Raw genomic sequence first — 17,515 nt, forward strand, 5'->3', positions numbered from 1 at the left:
AATCAGCATTACGTACAGATATACATGCTAAATAAATCGTATTTCATGCGCAATATTGGCATATCCGTACTATTTTGGAGGCGATATACGTGATTACGAATAATTTTGAGCGTTACGACTATATAAGTATTTATATACGATAATATCCGATTAAGCGCGAGTCGCTCCGTACTACTCTACGATTTTGTGCTCAAAATCGTATGTATGTCAGTCATTATCATTATATACGACAGAAAATCAACTTAATCCCACTTTATCCAGTTTTAGTTACGATTTCGAGTTTGTTAGGAGATATTTACGATAGTTTTCGTACATTGATATACGAGTTGGTGCTAGCTGGGCTGTGTGTTGCTCCTTTCATAACATCCTGTAACGGCATGTTGAACAGCCCACATGAGGGACCATCACGTTGATAAAGTTCCCTGCGAGGTTAGAATGGCCATGATTTTATGGTCGATGGTATCATACGCAACTTTGAAATCAATGAAATAATTGTGCGTTGAATTCTGTATGCATGGACTATTTGGAGGATCTGCCGCAGCGTGAATATTTGATTTGATTTGCGTGATAAATGATAAGATGTCAAGAGTTCAATATATATGAGTAGCTTACTGCGGCTACACGTCAGAACAGAACAGTTCATAGTGCAAGCGATTCCCGTGCCGAGTTATAGCTATTCCTGGGATTAAACTCTTGGATTCTCCTATAAGAATCCTGCTTCTATAAGCCAGGTATTCTGTGCGAATCCTCTGTAGAATTTCTTCACACGATTCCAATGTGAGGAATGCCCGAGGCTCTGCGCGAATCTTTTTGGTTCGTCTTGCTAGAGCTGCGGAGAAAAGAAACCACCGTCTAAAAACGCCAGTATGAAGAGCACGTGCTCGCCAGTCCAGAGGAGAGGTTCGTCAGCAACGACACACGAGTTTCTACAAAACGGTTCGGTGCAAGAATTTTGCCATGCCTGTGATGTGCAATGATAATGCTGGCAACATGCTTACTGACAAAACGACGATAGCAGCCATGTGGAAGAGTATTTCCAGACGCTGTTGAATAGAGAGGTAAACACAAAGATCAGCAGGTACAGGATAAGAATTTTGAGCGCCGGCCAATCTGGAGCCACCAACACAAGAGGAGGTCAAAAGAGCAATTAGTGAACTGAAAAACGGTAAGGTTACTGTAAAGGATGGTATCCTGGCTGATTTTCTAAAAGCGGGGAGCGAGCAGCTGTACGAAACAATTCGCCACCTCATTGTCAGGAACAGAATATGGGAGGAAAATAAACATCGGAGGAGTGGTTGATTGGCCTCATTTCCCATAATTTTAAAAACGGACATCGACTTGAGAGTAAAAACTATCGAGGCATTACGTTGCTCAATTTTGCCTATAAGGTGCTCTCCCTATCCTATGTTTTAGACTAAGTCCGTTAGCTGAGTTCTTCGTCGGCGAGTATCAAGCTGGTTTTAATGAGGGTCGCTTCACGATAGATCAGATATTTACCCTGCGTCTAGTAACTGACGAGTTCCAGGAGTACAACTTGCAGACTCATAATATTTTTATGGATTTCAAGGCGGCATACGATTCAGCCAAACGAAATGAGTTGATTCGTATGACACTGGATGAGTAAAAAATATGAGTCAGAATAGCAGATGAGACCTCACGTGCTTTTTGATTTTGCGGATGACGTCGATATCACCGAAATCAAAAGTAGAGCAGTGAAAAAAGCCTTTAGATCATTTATTCAGAAATTGGGACTTACCATTAACACCGCCAAAACGAAGTACATGGCGTGGAAATCCAAATGGTGTTGGTGTCGAAGAGGAACTGAATATATTTTGGTATGCTCGTGACATGTGACAACGATGTAAGTCGCAAAATAAAACGACTAATTGCAGCTGCGAATTGGCCTTTACGCAGGCAATTCATTTTGTAGCTGAAGTCCCGTAGCTTGCAAATTCGCATAAAACTGACGCTCTAGAGAACACTAATCCTCTCGGTGGACTTTTACGGACATGAATCATGCACGCTAAAAGAAGCTGATCCACGAATGCTTGGGGTTTTAGCGTAAAATTTGGCAAAATCCAAAGTGGAGTGTAGCGCAGACGCATGAACCACGAGCTATATTAAGAATGCAAATATGCTGTTATAATGAGGATAGTACAGTGTGGCAGTCTGCGCTAGACTGGTCACGTGTCTAGAATGCCCGACGAAAGAGTAGCCAAAATTATTTTAACCGTTATGTGTTCGACAAAAAAAAACACCTTTAAGTGCTCGACAAGGGTACCCGGGTGCCCACAAATTGAAACGCTTGTAACTTTGGCAATATTTGACCGATTTGGACCATCTTACCACCTAAAGATTTAGGAACTTATCCACTTTCAGTGGGGTTGCGACAGAACCGGAAGTGGTTCATCTGGTTCCCGGAAATCCGGTATTCCGAGAGTGTGTTCCGGAATTAAGGCACTTTTTAAGATTTTTGATATAATCATAGTAATATGGGTATCCAAAATTCCTCAAATGACTCCGAAAGGTCATTTTTCATAGTTTTAAAACCGTATAATGATTTATCCTCGGAATGGCCATTCTAGGACAAGTTCCCGTGGGACCTCCTGTGGCCACAGAACTGTTTGGCTTGCAACACTGGCAATTTGGGTATCTATATTCATGAAATTACTCCGGAAGGTCGTTTCTCATTGTTTTGACTCTATCTGATGATTTTGCCACGGCATGGCCATTCCGGAACATATTCCAGTGGGGCTTCACAGTGGTCCAAAACCACATAAACGTGCGCATTACAGTTTTGAGTGGGAAAACTTGATTTTAGGTTTATGAAGGCTTTGGAAGAGTTTCTTGAAATTAAATGTTCTATCGTTTGATGGAATTCAAATTTTGATTAATCCCCCTAAAAGTGAAATAAAAATTTTATTTCCTTCAGTTTCAATATAACACATTTACAGGTTCTGCAAGGTTTTAGAGCATATTATTACAAGAATTTTTCCAGAAGACAGTAACCTTCTATCTCTTTAGCGAAGATAGAAAAATCCTTTTCAGCACTTTTTAGCTTTAATTCTGGAACACATCCTCGGAATACCGGATTTCCGGAAACCAGATGAACCACTTCCGGTTCTGTTGTAACCCCACTGGAAGTGGATAAGTTTCTGAATCTTTAGGTGGTAAGTTGGTCCAAATCGGTCAAATATTGCCAAAGTTACAAGCATTTCAATTTGTGGGTACCCGGGTACCCTTGTCGAGCACTTAAAGGGTAAAAAATTTCGAAGCTCCCCCTTTCCTCCCCCTTAAGTGCTACATGAAAACTTATTTTATAAAAAGTTGTAATTTAGCGAGTTATGAGATGTCACGGAGTTTCAGTATCCTGGGTCGAAAAAAACTTTAAAATTTCTTACTTTGAAATCTGAAAAGGTACCCGGGTACCCTGTCGAACACATAACGGTTAAGCAGAGAATCAAAAAGAGGCCGTAGACTTCGGAGTAGACATCGCACTGATAGATGTGCGCTATCGAGGATGATGCACGTTCAGCTGGTGTTCGAGGGGTTTGAAGAAAGGTAGCCCTGGATTGAGTACTGTAGGACCATAATTCATTCGGCGCAGGATCGATAACGGACCGTCGCCACTGAAGTAAACTGAGTATGGAGCTTAAGCCGACAGTTCAATATTTATAAGTAGTCAAATATCTGCGGATGAAATACTAATTCTACTTTTAAATACTCAGAATTGAAGCTGGTAATATTTTCGGAGCTTGGACCTCAACAGCTCAACTTAAATGATTTCATCAATCATGGGGCCCCAGCAATCAAACATTCGTGAGTCATAGAAAAAGTTTAATTGAAATAGAAATTTTGGTTTAAAATTCGGGCCCCAACAAACCCATTTGAAACTAAATTTGCAATCATCTAATCGGTTGATTTCATAAATCATGGGGCCCCAGCAATCGAACATTCGTGAGTCGTAGAAAGAGTTTAACTGAAATAAAAATTTTGGAAAATCTCATTTTGTGTAACAATTTTTACGAAATTTTTACTGGGGCCCACCGGGCATTTGTCTGGTTGCCCGGTGGGCCAGTCCGCCCCTGAGACTAACATACTAGACAACAAGAGAGGAAACATGACGTTCCCGTGATTTTAAAGTACAATATTTTACCTAAAGGGTGTTAAGATTTAGTCCAATAAGAACGCGTGCTATTCGATTAAATATTTCATCAGAAAAAATCAGTTTAATTTCCTATCCAAAATTGAATTAGTATATAAAATACGATACAAATATTCAGCTTTTCATTTAACTCGTACAATCGGATTCTGTGCAGCCACCCCGTCCATTTTATTCAACACAGAACGCCAGTTTGCCTTCTACTGCTTCTCGCATTCAACAATTTGTCGAATCTTATTCTTGGTAGCAACATGCATGACGCTGGTGGGATGCCAAATCCGGCCAAAATAGTACGGAGCATTCGTATAGCTTCAGGAAAGGCTGGCTGCAGACATTTTTCCGGACACTGTTTCCCACCAATTTCCTGGCTGATGGTCCAGATTGCAATGAAATTTCCGCTTTTCAAGCCGGTACCGGTACAGATAGTCTACAAACCCAAATGTTTGTCAGTAAATTTTGACAGTTTTATAAGCTTGAAAATGTCTGCCATATGTTCCGCTTTCGGTTGCTACACAAAGCTTCTGCCTAATTAGGCAATCGAACCAGTACGTCCTATACTGCACCCAGGACCGTGATTTACTCATCATGTTGTATTCATCGTGACGAGCAGCGTTGCCACAAGTACAAATTTTTGTGCATACATAAATTTGGGACTCTGCCATTTTCTCCGGAGTATTTTATTTTTTCAGGCTAATCATCTATAAACCATAAATAGTTTATGGATGACTGTAAAACTCAGGACATTTAGTAGAACCAGAATTCACAGGGACTAAAATAATTTATGGGTCCCAAATGTATGCATGCACAAAAATCTGTACTTGTGACAACGCTGGTCTCGAGTTGGAGTCACCACCTTCGTATAAGTTGATAATCCGGCTCGTTTTTATCTCTATACCCCGTTGTAAACACTACGACATCCTAAATGGAGACGTTGGGGCACAGAGAACATCCAACATCCAACATCCAAGCACAAGGACTTCCACTTGGATAAAACGTTTTATTAGTTGGTAAATTATACGCATGATTCTGCTACCCGCGCATAAAATTCCACAATAAGCTCACAACTAGCTAGTTTTCGGCGCTAGTTTATAGTTCATATATACTAGCGCCAGAGGCAAACTGTTGTGAGTTTGCAAATCATTTAGTCTAGAAAAGAACCATTTAGTTGAGAAATTATAAAGGTGGTGCCGCTAGTACATAATAGCATGGTATTTTATCCAAGAATTTAGTCCCTGAATGGATGACTGTTCTTTGTGGTTGGAGCTCCGCTTGAATGTGCTGGTCACTACCCAATATGGGTTTTATTACTCTCTTATGATGGTCTATGTAACTAAGATTGATCATAAAACCACAATAAGGATGCAATAAAGCTCAAATTGTTACTTGGGTATATGTGTCATTGCTGCTGCTTTCGATTTTGCCCTGATCCAGCTTGCTGGCTATCGAAAATCATTCTCCGAACACTTTTATTAGGTACGTTGGTGACAGTTGATTTGACCACTTTTAATGATTTTACCATTTCGACGTACAATTAGTTAGGATTTTGAATAAAGATGATTTATGAATGCACACCCCCTCAAAATGAGGAATGTTTAGGTTTCTTAAATGCACGACTAAGAGAAATATATCAATTTTCGACCAAGTCGACCAAATTTTGATCGTAGCACCTTAGACGAGAGTCTAAAGGTGTCAGATTACACGTTCTCGAATGAATAGTTTATACATATATCCTAAGCTAGGGATTAATAGCTCACCAAATTCATCTCTCAATCGATCCGCTATCGCGTATGCTATGTGGCATGTGGCGCCGTCTTATTGAAACTTAATATAGGACAGACTGTGTCTTTTAACTGATTTTGAATTTGTTCGGCATGTGTTGTTGTCGGGAAATAATGGTTTGAATATTTTTGCTTGCATATATTTTTCTAGGAAAAAAAATTGCTTAACTTTCTCCGAAACATTATCTTCTATAAATAATAAAACAATTTTTGCTTAAACTCTCAAATAATTTCACACGCTGATTAAGCCCCGAGAAATCGCCTTCTGAATTTACTCGTTGCAGTTCCAGTGAGTCTGCACATCTGCGGTAGTTTATACACTAGCAATTAAGCCAAATTACAGTCAGCCAAGTGCCGCAAACGGTGATAATGTTTCCATATGCACACTTGTTTTAAGCTTCTCTAGCGAGCGCGGTACGTTAAGGTGGAGTGAAAATGGAATTAAAATTTCTTCCGGTACTAAAGGAATAAAAATTAGGAACGTACTTACACTGCGCCGCGGATGCAGTTGAACAGAATGTAAACTATTTCCGAAATGAAATTAATCCATCCATGACGGGGGCACAATGGAATGGTGCAACAATGCTGCTGCTGAGCGCAGGAGATGTTTCGTCCATCCGGCGGGCAGGCTCCGTTTAAGTGAGAAATGTAAATGTGATACCCGGCTTTCTCGGTCGGTTGGGTTAACAAAGTTGTAACACATTCACGAACGGGCGGGCGGGTGTGCTTGGATTGTGCTCTACAACAGTCGTCGAAGTTTTGTTGCAACATTATTGCCCGAAAATGATGAAACACGGCAAAATTAAACGGATTTTGACGACTGAAGCATGAGCAAACTAGCAATGGGCACCGTCATCAGAGAAACGTAGATGTACCCGGCTGGAAGGAAAACAATTTTGACTAACAAGACGGAGCAACTTTTGCGCTTGCAGTTTCTGTAATTCGGTTTACAGGATCTGGCACGTTTCCGGTGAGTTTTATGATTTGGAATCGCAATAAACAGAGAAGTTTTCCTTTTCTTACCGAGTGTGCAAGTTAGTCTGGCGGTGGCAACCACCATCCGTGAGGGCGGAATTTCTGCAGATGTCATGAGTTTGCGAGCTGTCATTAAAGAAAGTTAGACATGTGCGGCTTTCAGCAGCTTTTAGACTGATTTGAAGTTAATTTAAACCCGACCACCCGATGTACGGCAGGCGGCAAGCGACCGACGATCGTCAAGTGCCGATTTGTGGGGTAGTAAATGGCGTAAAGTGACATGTCACATATGTTTGGCCTGGCATTATTATAGTTTATTTTACTGCAGTTTCAACTACTCTAAGCACTTAACGAATTAAAATAGTTCTTTATACATACTATGTCACACTTATTGTAACATTTGATACTCTTGTCGAAGCACCAGCAACAATTTTAAAGGATATCAGATGTTCAAAGGTTTACCCTTGAAAATAATCCCAGCCAAAGCTGGTTTTATGCAGTTTACACGGCTCTCCGATATGCTTGTCACGTATTACGCTGATGACCCAGATTGGTGGATCGCGCGGTATCGTTCGCGATAATCATTTTCCCACCTTTTTATCCCGTTCGGACCAGATTTTTTCCCATTTTAAATCGGTCTCATATCGACCAGCAAGCCGCTTTGTTTCGCTAGCTAATGTTGTCCCACCGTTTGTACGCACTGACTCCGTGGTCCGTGGAACTGCCTCACAGTCTGTGCGTATAAACGCGGCGCGGGAATAAACGATCAGCGCCGATGGCGCCACAACCAAATATAGAATGCTGCGAAGCTTCGCCGCATATTTTCGCAACCATACAGGCGAGCTCGGTGGTGCACCTGTCACAGTGAGCTCGCATGCCTCACATGCCGTGTCCCAATATGGTAGGTTGGCTAAATATTTGCGATTCAGTGAGTACAAAATTATCAACCGCGCTATTCTAAACAACTACTGAGTTAAGTGTGTGAAGAAAATTAGTGAAACCTCTGGCTGGTCCGGCACTCGTATGACTGGGGACTGTTTCCGTTGCTCCTAGTAGGTCATTCGAGCATGATTTAAATTTACTCCCTATGCCAACAACTAAATCAAACCAGACTGCAACGTTAACCGCAGGCACGATTCAACCGCTGCTGCTGGCCCACTTACCTGTGTCTGGTTACCGATAATGGCAATGACGATGATGATGATTTGCGCCACAAACGCGGAAACTCTTCAATCTTTTGCGGATTAGTGACCGGTGACACATGGAGGAGGGACAGCCGGCCACGCAGCAGTCCCGTCGCATTATGCTGGTCATAATTTTGCGCAATTATTATTTTCGGTTCCGCTCCTTATTCCTGGCTAGAGCCCATACTATAGTACATACATACGACGGACGCTTACGTACGACGACGGGCCACGGGACTGCTTCCGCGATCATTCGAACCAGAACCGCAATGATAATTCAGCAGTGTAATAAATTTGTTCCGAGCACGGCTGCCGCAAAGGTCCCGCAGCCATGGAAGTGCGGGAGAAGGTAATTTATATTGAAATTACACACGGTTCGCACACCGGAACATGGGTTTCATCTGGATGGGCGTGTGTAAGTCGTACCGGACGATTATTGCTGCCGGGCTAGGACAATTGTGCTGCCGTTTGGGTCGAAAAGGATATTCGTTAAATTTGGCTTCTCTTTTTGTTGGGAATCTTTTGAAAAATTTTTGCTCTTTCGTTGGGCCAGTTTACGTATAGCAAGTCTTTTAAATGCGCTTTTTTAGTGTAATTCTAATACCAATTGAAAAGAACTGGGCCATCATAAAGCAAGCACTTCAGAAACAAGTTGTTTTGCATGATTCTATGAGTAGTGTTAAGAGAAAGGTTCGTACCATTTGGATATGGTACAAAAACGAATAAAACAAGCTTGGAAAAAGATAAATAATATGTTTTATTTTATTCACTGCAAGTTTGGCGATGATCGGTTGAACGGATGAATTTTGATCTATTCTTATGATGCAATTTGATTTCGGCGTACTAAAATACTAATGAAAAATAGTTTGTTTGAAAAACAACACAAAGAATCATGGAATGCGAGGACTAAGAAAAACTATCTATAAGACGTTTAGAACATCTTACTTATGAGAGGACGAGCCAATTCGCTTTCTCCTGATTGTTTATTTGCACACTTCTCCCTACGCACTTTTTCCTACTCACTTTTCTTACTCACTTCTCCCTAATCACTTCTCTCTTCTCATTTCTCCCTACTTACTTCTTCTTACTCACTTCTCCCTACTGAGTTCTTATTACTCACTTCTCCATACTCGCTTCTTTCTACTCGCTTCTCCATACTCACCTTTCCTACTCACTTTTCTCTACTCATTTACCCCTACTCGCTTCTCCCTACTCACTTTTCCCCACAAATGCACACTCGCTTCTCCCTACTCACTTCTCCCCTACTAGCACAGTTGTTCGAAACTAGTTGCGGTAACCGATTAATGACTGGTTTCAGTCATAAATAGGTTGCAGCAACCAGAAGTGACAAAAGTGTGCTACTTGGGTCCATACCCATTGATCCCTACTCGCTGTTCCCCAGAGAAACTCAATTAAGAGAATGGCCAAGCAACTCAATACTTCAGTAGTACCAGTATCATTAAACTAACGACACTCTTTGATGATGAAATTTCCAGCAAAACAGTCATCACAGAGTGCCATTAGTTTAATGATAATGTATTCTCGCGAGTTACTCAATTACGTTGACCATTCTCTTAATTGAATTTCTCAAAAGAGAAGTGAGTAGAGAGCAGTGTGTAGAAGTGAGTAGAGATAAGTGAGTATGGGAGAGGTGAGCAGGGAAAAGTGATTAGGAAGAAACAAATGGGAAAGAGTCTAGAGCGATTCTGAACTAAATTTCTATATTGGCGTATTCTGGCCTTTAAAAGGGGTTTAAAGCGATTCTGAGATTATTTTCTATTTCTGCGTTTTCCGACCTTTACATGTGGTTTAGAGCAATTCTGGCCTTAATATGGGATTTGGGAAGTAAGAAGTAAGAAGTAAGAAGCAAGAAGTAAGAAGTAAGAAGTAAGAAGTAAGAAGTAAGAAGTAAGAAGTAAGAAGTAAGAAGTAAGAAGTAAGAAGTAAGAAGTAAGAAGTAAGAAGTAAGAAGTAAGAAGTAAGAAGTAAGAAGTAAAAAGTAAGAAGTAAGAAGTAAGAAGTAAGAAGTAAGAAGTAAGAAGTAAGAAGTAAGAAGTAAGAAGTAAGAAGTAAGAAGTAAGAAGTAAGAAGTAAGAAGTAAGAAGTAAGAAGTAAGAAGTAAGAAGTAAGAAGTAAGAAGTAAGAAGTAAGAAGTAAGAAGTAAGAAGTAAGAAGTAAGAAGTAAGAAGTAAGAAGTAAGAAGTAAGAAGTAAGAAGTAAGAAGTAAGAAGTAAGAAGTAAGAAGTAAGAAGTAAGAAGTAAGAAGTAAGAAGTAAGAAGTAAGAAGTAAGAAGTAAGAAGTAAGAAGTAAGAAGTAAGAAGTAAGAAGTAAGAAGTAAGAAGTAAGAAGTAAGAAGTAAGAAGTAAGAAGTAAGAAGTAAGAAGTAAGAAGTAAGAAGTAAGAAGTAAGAAGTAAGAAGTAAGAAGTAAGAAGTAAGAAGTAAGAAGTAAGAAGTAAGAAGTAAGAAGTAAGAAGTAAGAAGTAAGAAGTAAGAAGTAAGAAGTAAGAAGTAAGAAGTAAGAAGTAAGAAGTAAGAAGTAAGTAAGAAGTAAGAAGTAAGAAGTAAGCAGTAAGAAGTAAGAAGTAAGAAGTAATAAGTAAGAAGTAAGAAGTAAGCAGTTAAAAATATATTTCAAACAGTAGAGCGTCTTAGGCATCATCTAATTTGGCCGTACTCACACTCAGTTCATTAGTGTTGTAATTTTTCGGAAATCATCTCAATCTTCATCTTGGTAAAATATATCGGAAGTAGAAGTACCAGATTAATCGTAATCGTAAGATGGAGAATCTATTTTTACTCATCACAAAAAAAGCCGGCCGATTAAGTTTAAAACTTCGAACTTTCGAGTGCAATTGGATTTGACATCAAAGTTTAAATTTGACTAGAAATCAGAGTTTAAATTAGACCTAAAATCGGACTTAATATAAGGCATTAAATTTGACCTGATTTGGAACTAATTTGGATATGAAGCATTATATTGAAAATTGTATTTCAAATTAGACTTAAATTTAGAGTAATTTGGACTGAAAGTTTTACTTAGAATTAGACATAAAAACGAACAAAAAATTAAATTAGACTTGAAATTGAGTATAAAATCGGACAGGCAGTTGGACTTGAAAATAAACTTGACATTGGACATTAAATTAGACCTGAATTTAGACATGGACATGAGTTTTTTTAACATTAGTTCTATTTTTCGACTTGCTTTTCACTTATTTTTTGTAACTTTCATTCCCGTTTTCCGTCTTTTGTCTTCCCTTTCTTCGTTTTCAGTTTTCGTCTCTATCTAACTCGCCTCCTTCTCATTTTTTGTCTTTGGCTGTTTCGTTTTTTGACGTAGGACTACGTCTTTGTTTACTATACTGGGACTGGGTAGCACTTTGTGAAAACGAAAATAGAAGTGTAACGTTTGAATGAAAGATTTCAAATGCCAATAACTACTAAACTACTGAACGAAACTGAACAATTTATATGTCGTTGGATAGATAAAATGACCAGCAATTTTTATGAGAGTAAGAGAGCAATTTTAAGGGGGGCGTAAAAGGGGGGCCTCCTATACAAATGAAACACAAATTTTCTCAAAACTCGAGAACTAATCAAGCAAATGGAAATTTGGCATGTGGGGGTTTCAGAAGGCAGGATTATTTTTCTACGGTGTACTGAGACCTCTTCTCCTTCTAAGAGGGGGGGGGGGGCTCCCGTACAAATGAAATACAAATTTCCTCAAAACTCTAGAACTAATCAAGCAAATGGAACCAAATTTCGAATGTAGGGGTTCCAGAAGGCAAGAATTTTTTCTATGGTAAATTGAGACCCCTCCCTTCTTTAGGAGGGGGCATACAAATAATATTCAAATTTCCTCATAACTCGAGCATATTCGAGCAAAAGGAACCAAAGTTGGCTTGTGGGGGTTTTTGAAAGTAAGATGTTTTTCTATGGTGTACTGAAACCCCTTCTTTTTCTAAGAAGGGGGCTCCCATACAAATGAAGTACAAATTTCCTTATAACTCTAGAACTAATCAAGCAAATGAAACCAAATTTGGCATGTGGGGGTTTTAGAAGGCAGGAATTTTTTCTATGGTATAATGAGACCCATCTGTCTTTTAACAGGGGGAGGGGGGATTTTTTCTATGGTGGATTAGAACCTTTGCTTTCTTTAAAAAGGGGAGGTCCGATACAAATGAAATACAACATTCTTCATAACTCGAGAACTAATCAAGCAAATGGCACCAAATTTGACGTGTAGGTTTGTTTGGCGGCATGAATTTTATTATTTTATGATGCTTTGAGACCCCTCGCCCCTGAAATAAGAGGCAAATTCATTACCATTTCAACCTTTATGATGCACACAAGTGATTTTTAAAAGAAATTTCTATGTCTCAAAGGTTGCAAGCGTTGTACTTATGAACCCCCGTCCACGTATTTTCAAAGCCACCATTGCATTAAATGAAGAATTGAATCTCAATATTTCGCTCTTCTCTTTTAAATATTCACTTAAACAATGGCACTCACAGATTCTTATAAACATACATATGCCAGAAATGCAGTTTACATTAGTCTATGATCTGATCATCTGATATAGTCCTACGTCACCGTTTCGTACAACCCTTGGGGCTGTATACCTTGTAGTTTTCTCTTCTTTTCTTCATTTTTGTCGCGTTTATGCTGTTTTTAGTCATCCTTTCTCCCTCTGATCACCGTTTCCATCTCGTTTTCTGTTTTCTTCTCTCTCCAATTTGCCTTTTCCGTCCGATGTTTCCTTCCCAGTTCAATTTTGTTGCATCGTTATTTATTTTCCTTTTTTCCATTTTCTTTGTCCCGTTTCCCTTATTTCCTCTATCGGCTTTCTTTTTTCTCTCTCGCTATTTTTCTTCTTCCCTCTTTTGATTTCTATTTGTTTTTTGTTTTGTTTTTCCTTTTTCGTCTCGTTTTTTCTCTTTTTCTTTTCCGTTGTCCCAACTTGCTGTTACGTTTTTTTTCTTTTTCTTTCCCGACAAATAGAGGAAATTTTGTCTCGATTTCCCTACTTATTTCTCATTAACCTTACTGCTGCTGTTTCCTTCTTCTCGTCCTTTCCTTTCGCCCTTCTCAGTCCTAATTTTCCCCTTGTTTTTCTCCCTTCTGCTTGGCTTTTCGTTTATTTTTTTCCATTTATCCATATTTCCGGTTTTTCTCTTTTCTGCGTCGTCAACTTGTTTTTTATTTTTTGTTTTCGTTTGTTTCGTTCTTCCTCTTATTATGTGCTAATCTTGCTCTTTGTCTGTCACGTTCTGTTTTCCGTTTTATCCCGTTTGTTTTCCGTTTTCATTTTTTTTCTCAATTTTCTTAATAACCTGTTCTTGTTTCTTAATTTTCCGACTCCCGTATTTTCTCATTTTCTTTTTTTTTCCTTCTCTGTCTAGTTTTTTCCGCTTTTGTTCCATGTTATCTCCTTCTGTGTCCAGTTTTTCCTCGTTTTATTTTTCGCTTTTCTTGTTTCTTATTTTCTCTCATTTTATTTGTTTTCACTACCGTTCTCCCGTTCTCTTTTCCTGTCCAGTTCGACTTGTTTGCCTTGTTTTCTTCTTTTCCACTTTTTTCTTTTTACATCCCATTTTCCTCGTCCGTTGTGTCACGAATCTTTTTTGTTTTTTTTTCTTATTTTCATGCCAATGTTTCCTTTAGTTGTATCCCATAAGTTTAGTTTTTGTTGCATATTATTTTCGTTACATTCACTGCCATACTGTTTACGAGGCACCAACGTAGCAGGTTGTTTATATCACTTTGCAAAGCATCGCGAACGTGAGAGGAAGTAATAGTTCGGAAGATTTTTAGGTCATCAGTAAATAACAATAGGCCGTATGAATAGAAAAGTTTACTTTACTTTTCGCGTTTAAATCGTATGGGAGCATTTGCTCTACATCTTTTATTCATACGACCTAAGGTCTCAGAATCGTATCGATCCAATCGCAAATATCGTTCACAAAAAGCACAAAGATTAATAGTCCTTGGATACTACCTTGAGCGGCTCCGAATGGAAAAAGAAAGCAATATGATTTCATTCCTTAAACAGTCACGGAAGTCGTCTGGCCAGTCATATAAGAGTACAGCCAGTTAGATATTCAAGCCGGCAAACCGAGATGCTTCATTTTTCCATTTTTTAGTGACGTTTGCTTCATTATTACGTCTGGTTTTGCGATACAAACTTTGACAGCCTGCATTGAGCTGCAAAGGTTGCAAGGCTCTTGTTCCGACAGGTTCTTGCACAATTTATTGGCTTTTAATGTATTGAAATGTTCCATGATTTCTTTCACACGTATGAAAAATGCGACTACACCATATTTGGAGAAACGCTTGAAAGAGTCTGCATTCAAAGACTTAGAAGTTCCCAGAAGCAGACTTAGTTTCTATCTAACGGACAATGTCGGACTAACTGACAGAGCGGTCAACACTCGGAGTAACTACTCGATAGAACTTCGGATCGTCAGCAAACACATGATTGAATGATTTAATCGCGGAACACAAGTTATTTACAAAAAAAAACAATTGTGGGCCCAGGTGGCTTCCTTGTAGCAGACCCGATTAGATCACTAATGGATCTGTTTCCAATAACACGTACCACTGCAAAGCGACCGATAAAATGCATTAGTATTCAACGTGTCAACCTTTAAAGAAATTATTTTTTTCCAGCTTGGCTACCAACAAAGAATATGGCAGCAAAGCTTATTGAGCAATATTGTACATAGATAATTACTAGTTCTACAATTTTTCCATATGTAACTTACTAATTTTTTGCTTGATTGAGGCGGCATAATGAAATGAATCCAAATTGAGTCATAGTGAAAGGGCATCCCTGATCCTTCATAACTTATTTCGCTTTACAGAATCGTACGTTGCCTTGAAGTCTATTAACAGATGATGGAACTGCTGGTGGAATAGTCGGAGTTTATAAAAGATTTTTCACAAGATGAGTATTCAAGGCATTATTCCACTATATTGCACAAGCGTAGAGCTTCGCTTTCATTTCTTAAAGGGTCAGGAGTCCTTTCCAGTAGCTTTGCAGTTCTTTTGCTCTCTCGCTGATTTTTTATCTTATCCAACCCATTGGCAGATCCACAGCTTTTTCAACTTCCTCAATTTCTTTCATGTTCCCTCCAATCGACGACTATGTGTTCTCTATCGTTCAGAAACATGGTTACTTCCGTTTTTGACGTAGGACTACGTCTTTGTTTACTATACTGGGACTGGGTAACACTTTGTGAAAACGAAAATAGAAGTGTAACGTTTGAATGAAAGATTTCATATGCTAATAACTACTAAACTACTGCACGAAACTGAACAATTTATATGTCGTTGGATAGATAAAATGACCAGCAATTTTTTAGGGGGAGAAAAGAGCAATTTTATGGGGGCCTAAGAGGGGGGGCTCCTATACAAATTAAGCACAAATTTCCTCAAAACTCGAGAACTAATCCAGCAAATGGAACCAAATTTGGCATATGGGGGTTTCAAAAGGTAGGATTTTTTTTCTACAGTGTACTGAGACCTCTTCTCCTTCTAAGAGAGGGGGCTCCCGTACAAATGAAATACAATTTTCCTCAAAACTCTAGAACTAATCAAGCAAATGGAACGAAATTTGGAATGTAGGGGTTTCAGAAGGCAAAACTTTTTTCTATGTTAAATGGAGAACCCTCCCTTCACTAGCAAGGGGGCCCCCATACAAATAATATTCAGATTTCCTCATAATTCAAGGAACCAAAATTGGCTTGTGGGGTTTTTGGAGGTAAGATGTTTTTCTATGGTGTACTGAGACCCCTTTTTTTCTAAGAAGGGGGGCTTCCATACAAATGAAATACAACTTTCTTCATAACTAGAGAACCAATCAAGCAAATGGCACCAAATTTGGCTTTGAATTTATTTATTTTATGATGCTTTGAGACCCCTCACCTCTGTGGTAGGAGGATAATTCATTACCATTTCAACCTGTATGATACACACAAGTGATTTTTAAAAGAAATTTCTATGTCTCAAAGGTTACAGGTCTTGTACTTTTGACCCCCGTCCACGTATTTTCAAAGCCACCATTGCATTAAATGAAGAATTGAATCTGAATATTTCGCTCTTCTCTTTTAAACATTCACTTAAACAATGGCACTCGCAGATTCTTATAAACAAACATATGCCAGAAATGCAGTTTACATTAGTCTTTGATCTGGTGATCTGATATAGTCGTACGTCACCCTTTCGTACAACCCTTAGGGCTGTATACCTTGTAGTTTGTCGTTAATCAAGTTCTTTTCCCTGACGTTGAACATAACAGAAATTAGCACGGTTTGAATCCCGATCGCGTCGATTGTTTAAAGGATGCTCCTTGTGTCGAGCCTAATGAATGGCTTGAGCCATTCTCAACTGATTATAATAATGCTTTCACGGTCAACTACATGCGATGAAAAATTTATCAGAGTAGTAACATTGTATACTTTCAGCTCTCAATAGAATTCAGAGCTATTTCTATTCGCATTTGGAAACATTTGCGAAAATCATGGCCACAAACTATTGGTTTCCTGTTACCTTACAGAAATTAAAAATTGTTTTTATTACGAATTGTTCCTCCACGTTGAAGGAATTTTACCGATTTCACCAATTCGATCCCATTTTATGAGTAGCATATCTTTTTACTACACTTCTAATGAAACGGCAAACATGCGCATCCATACAGAATTATATTAGAACCGAACACTACAGCTGTGGCGCTCTTTTCGGATTACCAACGAATGGTCGAAACACAAATGGTCGAAACTACAAATGGCATAATATACCTAATGGCCGAATCACAAAAGGCCGAACGTCATATTCGGCCTAAAATATTCACGGCCTTCAACCTGCAAAGACGTGGGGGCATGCTCTCCTTACTCGCTGTCACTCGTTCGGACTTAACTAAGGGATAATCCCTACTAGTCAGTAAATCTAGGAAAATACATGCACCAAAATAGAAGTGGTTTCTGCAAGCGGGCTGCCCCCCCACAGTGGCCGGCGCTTCCGACGGCAGGTCACTGGCAGGCACCTTCGCGACCTGCGGCCGTCTCTCGTTGAATCATCTAGGAAACATTTGCTACTAACACAGTAAATATGTCTCGCACCTTATAATGAACGAAGTTCATTTGCGCTTAGGGGAACAAAGAATTATTATCAATCATCTATACTCTATAGTGAATAGTTGTGTTGCTTATTTTGTTTTTTTGTTTGATTAAAGTTATTAGTTCACTACTTGCCAACTCATGTTTTTATTGAATAGTTATTTAGGCATTCCGAAAAAATTCGGCCTTTCGTGATTCGGCTTTCTGTGACTGCTGTTGAAATTCGGCCATTTGGTTTCGGCCATTCGTGATTCGGCCATTCGTGTTTCGGCCATTCGGTACCAGCCCCTCTTTTCCT

The sequence above is a fragment of the Sabethes cyaneus genome, chromosome 1 (genome assembly GCF_943734655.1).
Source record: "Sabethes cyaneus chromosome 1, idSabCyanKW18_F2, whole genome shotgun sequence".
Taxonomy (NCBI): Eukaryota; Metazoa; Arthropoda; class Insecta; order Diptera; family Culicidae; genus Sabethes; species Sabethes cyaneus.